Below are 7,482 nucleotides of genomic sequence, written 5' to 3'. Positions count from 1 at the left end.
CTAAAGGACTACTGGCCTTTAATCAGCTCTTCTACTGCAGACCAACAGGGCTACCCATCTGAAACAAGCTTGGATCTTGTGGTAAATCTCCACTAATGGAAGGCACTTCTGTCAGGAGGATGAGGCTTTCTAATAGGGCTACCAGCCTCCATCTGGAGCCTGGAGTCCTCCTGGAATTACAGCAGAGATAACGTCCCCTGCAGGAAACTGCATGTTTGCATATTCAAAGGGAAGGCTCTTTGGCAGCACGTTCAGCTCCCTCCAGAAACGTTGCCCTCCCCAGTCACACACACCCCAAATCTCCAGGAATTTCCCCAGCTAGAGTTGGGAACCTTATTTCTTTGACTCCCTTTCCTTCCATTGTAACCTGAAATGCTGCTCCAAATGCTGCTCTGTCCTATGGGACTAGGGGCCTGCTAGGAACAGCATGGGGGGCACATCAGAGGTGTGTGACAGGAGAGGGCACTGGGTGAAAATTAACCCCTCCCTTCCTTCATTGCAGAATCCCAAGACATAGATCCCAATGCAACCCCTAGCTAGGAATGGAATGGGACAGGAGGGGGCAGAGCCTCTAGATGCAGGAGGGGCGGAGCCTCTAGATGCAGGAGGGGCAGAATGTGTGGGAAGCAGAGGAGGGAAGTCAGACCAGGCTTGTAGCCAGGATTTTGTAATTCAGGGGACCTTTAAATAAGTCAGGGGGCACTGACGTCACAAAATTAAAAACAAAATTAACATAATTTTTTAAAAAACCTCATTTTTGCAGCGTCTACACTCTTCCTGCCTACGTGAGGAAGTGAGCCACGCTTGGGGAAGGGGAAGCAATGGGGAGTCCTCTGGGTGGCCCAGAGAGTCAGGAGTCCTCTGGGCGGCCCAGAGAGCCAGGGGCCTGGATGGGAGTCGGGCGTCCAGGCCTCGAAATGCACCACTGTAGCTACAGGCCTGAGCCAGACTGCCCTGCAGGGGAGTTTGAACCTTAACCGTAGGCAGGCTCCTAACACCTTGTTAGGTAACTATGATTTGTGTATGGAAACTGGTAAGGGAGGGAGACTTTTGTTCTAAATTATAAATTTTAGAATTATTGTTTCAGGGCTGTGTTATCTAGTGGGGAGTTCATTTGGGACCCTCATCTTGGAAGCCGGTGCAGAGAGAGTTCAGCTGGAGACTTCCTGGGCCACCAACAAGGGGAAAGAGATAGACTTTGGGGGTGGCAGGCTGTGAGGGAGAAGTTAATTGTTTGGACTTCAAAAGATCACTGTTCTGTTATACTAATAAGTTAAACACTTAAACACCGAGGAGTGACCCTGTGCCCTGGTTTTACCACCTTCAGTCTTATCTCGCTGCCAGTGTTCCCTCTAAGCTGAGTTAGTGTGAGCTAGCTCGCAGTTTTTTAGCTTCCAGCTCACCCATTTTTGTCTTAGCTCAGGAAGGAGAGTTCCAGAGCAAACTAATTTATGCAGCAGCCAAATCGCTCGCTCACAACTTTAATGCCAGTAGCTCACAAAGGAGAATTTTTGCTCACAAGACCCTACAGCTTAGAGGGAGCATTGCTCGCCGCATAAATTACTCAATCAAATTGAGCCGATTTGAGAATACCACCAGGACCATCACCTAATTAGTGGTACGGTTGGATTTAGGAATCTCTGCTCTGCACTTTAATTGTTTCTGGCACTTTTGAAAATGGATACTGATCGTTTATGGATTTTTAATGTGTGTTTTTAATTGTATTTGTATATGCATTTTGTGTAAGCCGCCCTGAGCCCACCTTGGCGGGAAGGGCGGGGTATACATCCAACAAATAAATAAAAGTTCTATGTTTTTGTTACACGATAGGACGTTAAGTGAAAAGTGTTTTATTCCCTTTGAATTATTGCAAGGGCCATTCCAAGTTCTGCCTCACAGAACCCACAAACTGGGGTTACAGCAAGACACAGACATAGATTCTGATAGCGATACTGTATCACTCACAGTTTCAGAGCCAGCCTTGGAATCTAGTGCAATGTGATATTTCCCTTGAAGACATTCCTTGGAATGGAAATCGGTGTGAGCTTTTCAGACAATGTACTAGGTTTTCAGATACAGACCCGTTTCACCCTCACGTCTGTTTCCAAGGCAGACAGGAAAGATGCTGCTGACCACAATGCAACGCAGCATCTCCCCTGAGCACTGAGAGACACTGGAATGGACATTCGGGACAACCTCCTGTATTTCAATGACAAACAGCACCCCAGGTTGATTCCCACAGCCATTTTTAGGGGATAACAAAAATAAGATAAGGTTTGAAGACTGAAACATGCGCTGCACATGTACAAAAACCATGCTCCTCTTGAACTCCAAAGGCCAGCTTGAATACCACACCTGTTTTCTACAGGGAGAGAGGGGAGAAATGAAAAAAAAATTGCTATAATATATAAGATGTGTGCCTTGGAGACTGAGTTTTTGAAGCGAAAGTTAGCTTGCTCCTTCAGGAAGCGACTCTACATTTCATGCGTAAACCACAATCCGCACAACTGGGTCACGGGGGCCAGGAGGAAGCGAGGCTTCTCAGGCTCTGTGCTTCAGTGGTTCATCACAGTGGTAATCCACCGATTCTCCAAGGAGCTCAGAGCAGCTGTCTTATCCGACAACAATGCCATGAAGAAGGGTGACCTGAGAGGTACTGGTTTTCCATGAGCCTCCTCTATTATACATGCAAATTCAGTACAATTGTGCCACATTCGCTGTACTGATTTCCCCCGTAATCCATGCTTGAAACTTCATGGTTTGAACATGTAAAGAACCAGTGTTTGTGCAGATCAGGATCTGTATCGAAGGAATTAGCATTTTTATTCTCCCCTCCCCTCCAATTCAGAGGACAATTAAGAAGTTCAAAGGGTCATTGCAAATGTGAATGCAGTTCAAACATACTAGATTAATGGCAAGCATTGTCATAAAGTGTATATTTTTAAAAAGGGATTTAAGACTGATACGAAACTTAGGCCCAATCTGCATCTAGTATTTGCTCCGTTGTTGTACCAAACCCACAATGAAACAGAAAAAGATGCAGCTCAAAACTAACCCCACACCCCAACAAGTGACACCACAACCATGGGAATTAATTCAGGTTGATGTGAAAGGCCCGCTGCCAGAAACATCAAGGGGGAGTTAGTAGTGTATGACACTTCTGCAAAAAATGTGGTGTAGGGATGCCAGCCTCCAGGTGGGGCCTGGGGATCCCTGGTAACTACAGCTCATCTCCAGACTACAGAGATCAGTTCCCCTGGAGAAAATGGAAGCTTTGGAGGATGGACTTTCTGGCACTGTACCCCACGGGGGTCCCTGTTCTTCCCAGGCTCCATCCCCAAATCTCCAGGAATTTCCCAGCCTGGATCTGGCAACCCTCCCTCTCCATCCCCTGCCGGTGGCCCGGGGGGGGGGTGCGTGGCAACCCTAACAGGGTGCCACAACAGCTTAAAAATAAAAGGACTGGGGCCGTGAGAGATGCACCCATGGAGCATGTTGTGTTGCAGTTTGGCCCAGCAAAATATATTTACAGTGATCAAAGGAAAGAGTTGGAATGTGATAGGACACGACAGGTGCAGAGAATGTGGATCTAGTAAGATGCCCTGAACTCCAGGTTGCACTTACCAAAGACACAGGATTGGTTTATGAATACAAAACTTGAGCAGGAAGACACACTCAGAAAACCTTTTGGTTGACAGAGGATGTGCCTTCCTAAATATTAGGTTATAAGTTTCATTAAAGAGGGGGTTTGTAATGGCTATGTAACCATCCCTACCAGTGGGTGGTGCCAATGCTCAGTGGCAGAGTATCTGCTCGTCCTGCAGAAAGCCCAAGGTTCAGTCCCCAGGATCTCCCGTTAAAAAGATCAAGTAGTAAGTGACATCAAAGTCCTCTAACTGAGATTCCTGGAGAGCCGCTGCCAGTTTGAGTAGACATACTGATCCTGATGGACCGTTGGGCTGATTCAGTATAAAGCCAGCTTCCTGTGTTCATCTGAGTATTCAAGTTGGTTCTGTCTGGGTTCTAGAAGCTGTTCTGTGTTCTGGGGGGAGTTGAGAGTGAATTGTTACAACTGTTTTAAGATCTGTGCTGGAGACCACTTGGAAACCTTAATTAAAATTGGATTCACTGCCACAGGAGGTGGTGGCGGCTACAAGCATGGACGGCTTCAAAAGGGAATTAGATAAGCATATGGAGCAGAGGTTCATCGGTGGCTGTTAGCCACAAGCAATGTTCCCTCTAAGATGTGGAGTCTTGTGAGCAAAAATTCTACCTTGTGAGCTACGGGCATTAAAGTTGTGAGCGAGCGATTTGCCTACTGCATAAATCAGTTTGCTCTGGAGCCGTCCTTGCTGAGCTGAGACAAAAAAGTGTGAGCCAGAGGCTAAAAAACTGTGAGCTAGCTCACACCAACTCAGCTTAGAGGGAACACTGGCCACAAGGTATAGATAGGGGCTCTGGGGCAAGTGATGCTCTGTCTTCTTGGTGCTTGGGGGGGGGGTCAACCGGGGGAGGGCTTCTAATGTCCTGGCCCCACTGGTGGACCTCCTGATGGCACTGGTATTTCTGGCCACTGTGTGACACAGAGTGTTGGACTGGATTGGCCTTTGGCCTGATCCAACATTGGTGTATCTTATGTTCTTATGATGCTTAAAGAATGTGTTACAATACTCTGCATGATGTCACTGTATGGTCATTCCCCCCTGCCGCCCTGCAAGAAAGTGGGGAACTTACAGAGGGGTGACATGGTGTAGTGGGTAGGGTGTCAGATTACCATCCGGGAGACCCAGCTATGAAACCCCACTCCGCCATGGAAGCTTGGGCCAGATATTTTCCCTCAGCCTGACCCACTTCACAGGGAGTGTAAGGTGCCTTAGGCTTACTAAAGGGACTAAAGGGAACCTCCATGTTTAGAGGCAGTCAGCTTCTGGATCCCAGTGCTGGGAGGCTGCATAATAAGAAGCCCGTGGCCTCTATGCCCAGTTGCTGGATCTCCATAGGGACTGGTTGGCCACTGTGCGTGACAGGATGCTGGACGAGATGGACCACTGGGCTGATCCGTCAGGGCTCGTCTTATGTTTTAAGGTTCCCAGTGGAAGAAAAATAGAATGTGTAAATAAATAAAAACCCTAGATGGGGAGGGGGAATATAGGAATGAAGTTTTCAGTGGCAATGCTGCATCTAATTTGACATCTGCTTCCAGCCTATGGCGACCAAATAAGCGTACGGCTGAGTCAAGATCTCAGCTGGGGACTTACCCTAGCTGTCTCCATGATAAATAGGGCCTTACCGTACACAAGGAAAAAAAAGAACTGGCTGAGCCTTACCAGGGAAGCATTTGCAGCCAGCCGAGTATCAGCTGAGGGCCAATTCCTGTGGGTGCAGGACTGGCAAAGCTGCAGGAGCTAATTTAAAGGCAAAGATTAGAGCAGGAATCAATTATAGTGAACCAGATAGAGCTGGTATCTGCCAGCCGACAAAAGAAAATGGAAAGGAAAGGTCAGAACCTTCAACAGCAGTAAAAAGTGTCATCTTCCGCCTGTAGAATATACAGCGGGGCTAGAAGCCCTGGTCCTGTGTTCAAAGAAATCTTGGCAGTGGGGAAGCATTTCTTTTACTAATGGGGGGAAATGCAAAGAAATGAAAATACGGATTATTATTTTTTGCCAGAGGCACTTGAAGGCTCTGGAGAAATCATAGCTATCAGCTCCTGGCTTGTCTAATTTTGTCATCCATCAGAGCTTCTGAGAGGACAAGCATGTGAAAGATTAAGCACAACTGTTATAAGATAAATAAAAGAGGGTTGGCTGATCTACTCTGATGTGTAGAGAGATATTTTGTCTTGCAATCCCATGTATACAGAATTTGAAAAACGTTGGAGTGACATAGCAGAGGAGACACAGTCATGTAATCCTAAAACAGGTTTTGTAACAAACAACAACAAAACCCCCAAACAAAAAACACTTTAGCTTCATCTTTTAAATGATAGCACCACCAGGTATCCAACTGAGTAGTTTCTTCAACAGAACATTTCGGCTTTTCAGACGAGAGGGCAATGGTTTCTGCTACTTCCCCCCCTTCCGTTGCAGGCTGCCACTTTGCCATTACATGGCCCCTGGTGACCCCACCTCCTTCATCCAGAACAATATTTCATGGGTGTGAAGCCAGAGGGGAAGCAGGAAAGCCCCACTTCACAAATCCCACAGATGGTTGGATACATGCCATTATCCAGACACTGCCTATGAGATGAGTGCTTCGTTTCCAGAGGGTCCCTGCCACGGTGGTGTCCCTGCAGGGATGAGTTTTCACACCCCAATGAAGTGCCTTGTGAGAGACACAACTTGTGGAGATCCGAAAACAGATCACTTACAACTTCTGAAAGAGGAAATTGCAGCCACCGTAGGATTGCCAGTTGGTCTGGAGAGGAGAAATGGCCCGTCCCTTTAATAGAGACTCAGTGGGATGTTTATCTATCAGGTGACCTTATTTACTGCCACACCATGAGACTGCCCATTTCTGAACATTGAGCCTCCATTAAAAGGACAGGACATGTGGAAACGGATGCTTTTTGTGTTGAATAAGATCCCATTTGAACAGCTGTTAAAGAGGAAGGGCATTTTTCACCAGGCCAGTTGGTAACCTGAAGCCATAGAGCGGCCCACCTGGGACTGGGGAATGTCCATTGCTGGTCCCCCCCCCCCGCTGCAGCAGTCTCCCTTAAGTAACTACATACATATATATGGGTCAGAACATAAAATTAGACAGTTTATTTAAGACTAGCAGTAAAGCCCGTTGTGAAAGCAATACAACGGGATCTAGAAAGAGGCTCTGGGGAAGTGCTCTGGCTTTGGGCAAACAGTGTCATTTTGCTGTGGTGACCTCAGCAGGGTATAATGACAGAGTCCACTGTTTTCTCCAGAGGAACTGATCTCTGCTACCTGAAGAGCAGTTGTAATTGTGAGTGATCTGTAGCCCTCACCTGGAGATTGGCAGCAATTGTTACCCAGGACAAAATGGCTGGTTTGGAGGGTGGAGTTGGCAACCCCATCTCCTTCCCAGCTAACCATCAACCTACCATTATCTGCCCCTTTGACTTCAGCTGACTTCTGCCCTCCCTTCTGCAGAGCAGTTGTAATTCTGAGTGCTCTCCAGCCCTCACCTGGAGATTGGCAACAATGGTTCCCTATGTGGGACTGACTGGTTTGGAGGGTGGAGTCTATGGCAGTGTACCTGTCTGAGGTCCCACCCCTCCTCAAACCTCACCCTCTTCAGGCTCCATCCCTCAAATCTCCAGGAATTTCCCATCTGGAGTTGGCAACCCTATCAGGACTGGCCCCAATGTGTTTTCTCCCAAAGGCCAAAGTAGGTGACAGGACCAAGCTTAGATGCCTACCAACAGGCACTGAGGGGAATGTAGGGTTGCCAGCTCTAAGGAGGGAAATACCTGGAGGTTTGGGGGGTGGAGTCTGTAGAGGGCAGCAT

Source organism: Gekko japonicus, unplaced genomic scaffold (assembly GCF_001447785.1).
Source record: "Gekko japonicus isolate JY-2015 unplaced genomic scaffold, Gekko_japonicus_V1.1 scaffold1101, whole genome shotgun sequence".
Classification (NCBI taxonomy): domain Eukaryota; kingdom Metazoa; phylum Chordata; class Lepidosauria; order Squamata; family Gekkonidae; genus Gekko; species Gekko japonicus.
Note: the sequence above shows the minus strand (reverse complement) of the source record.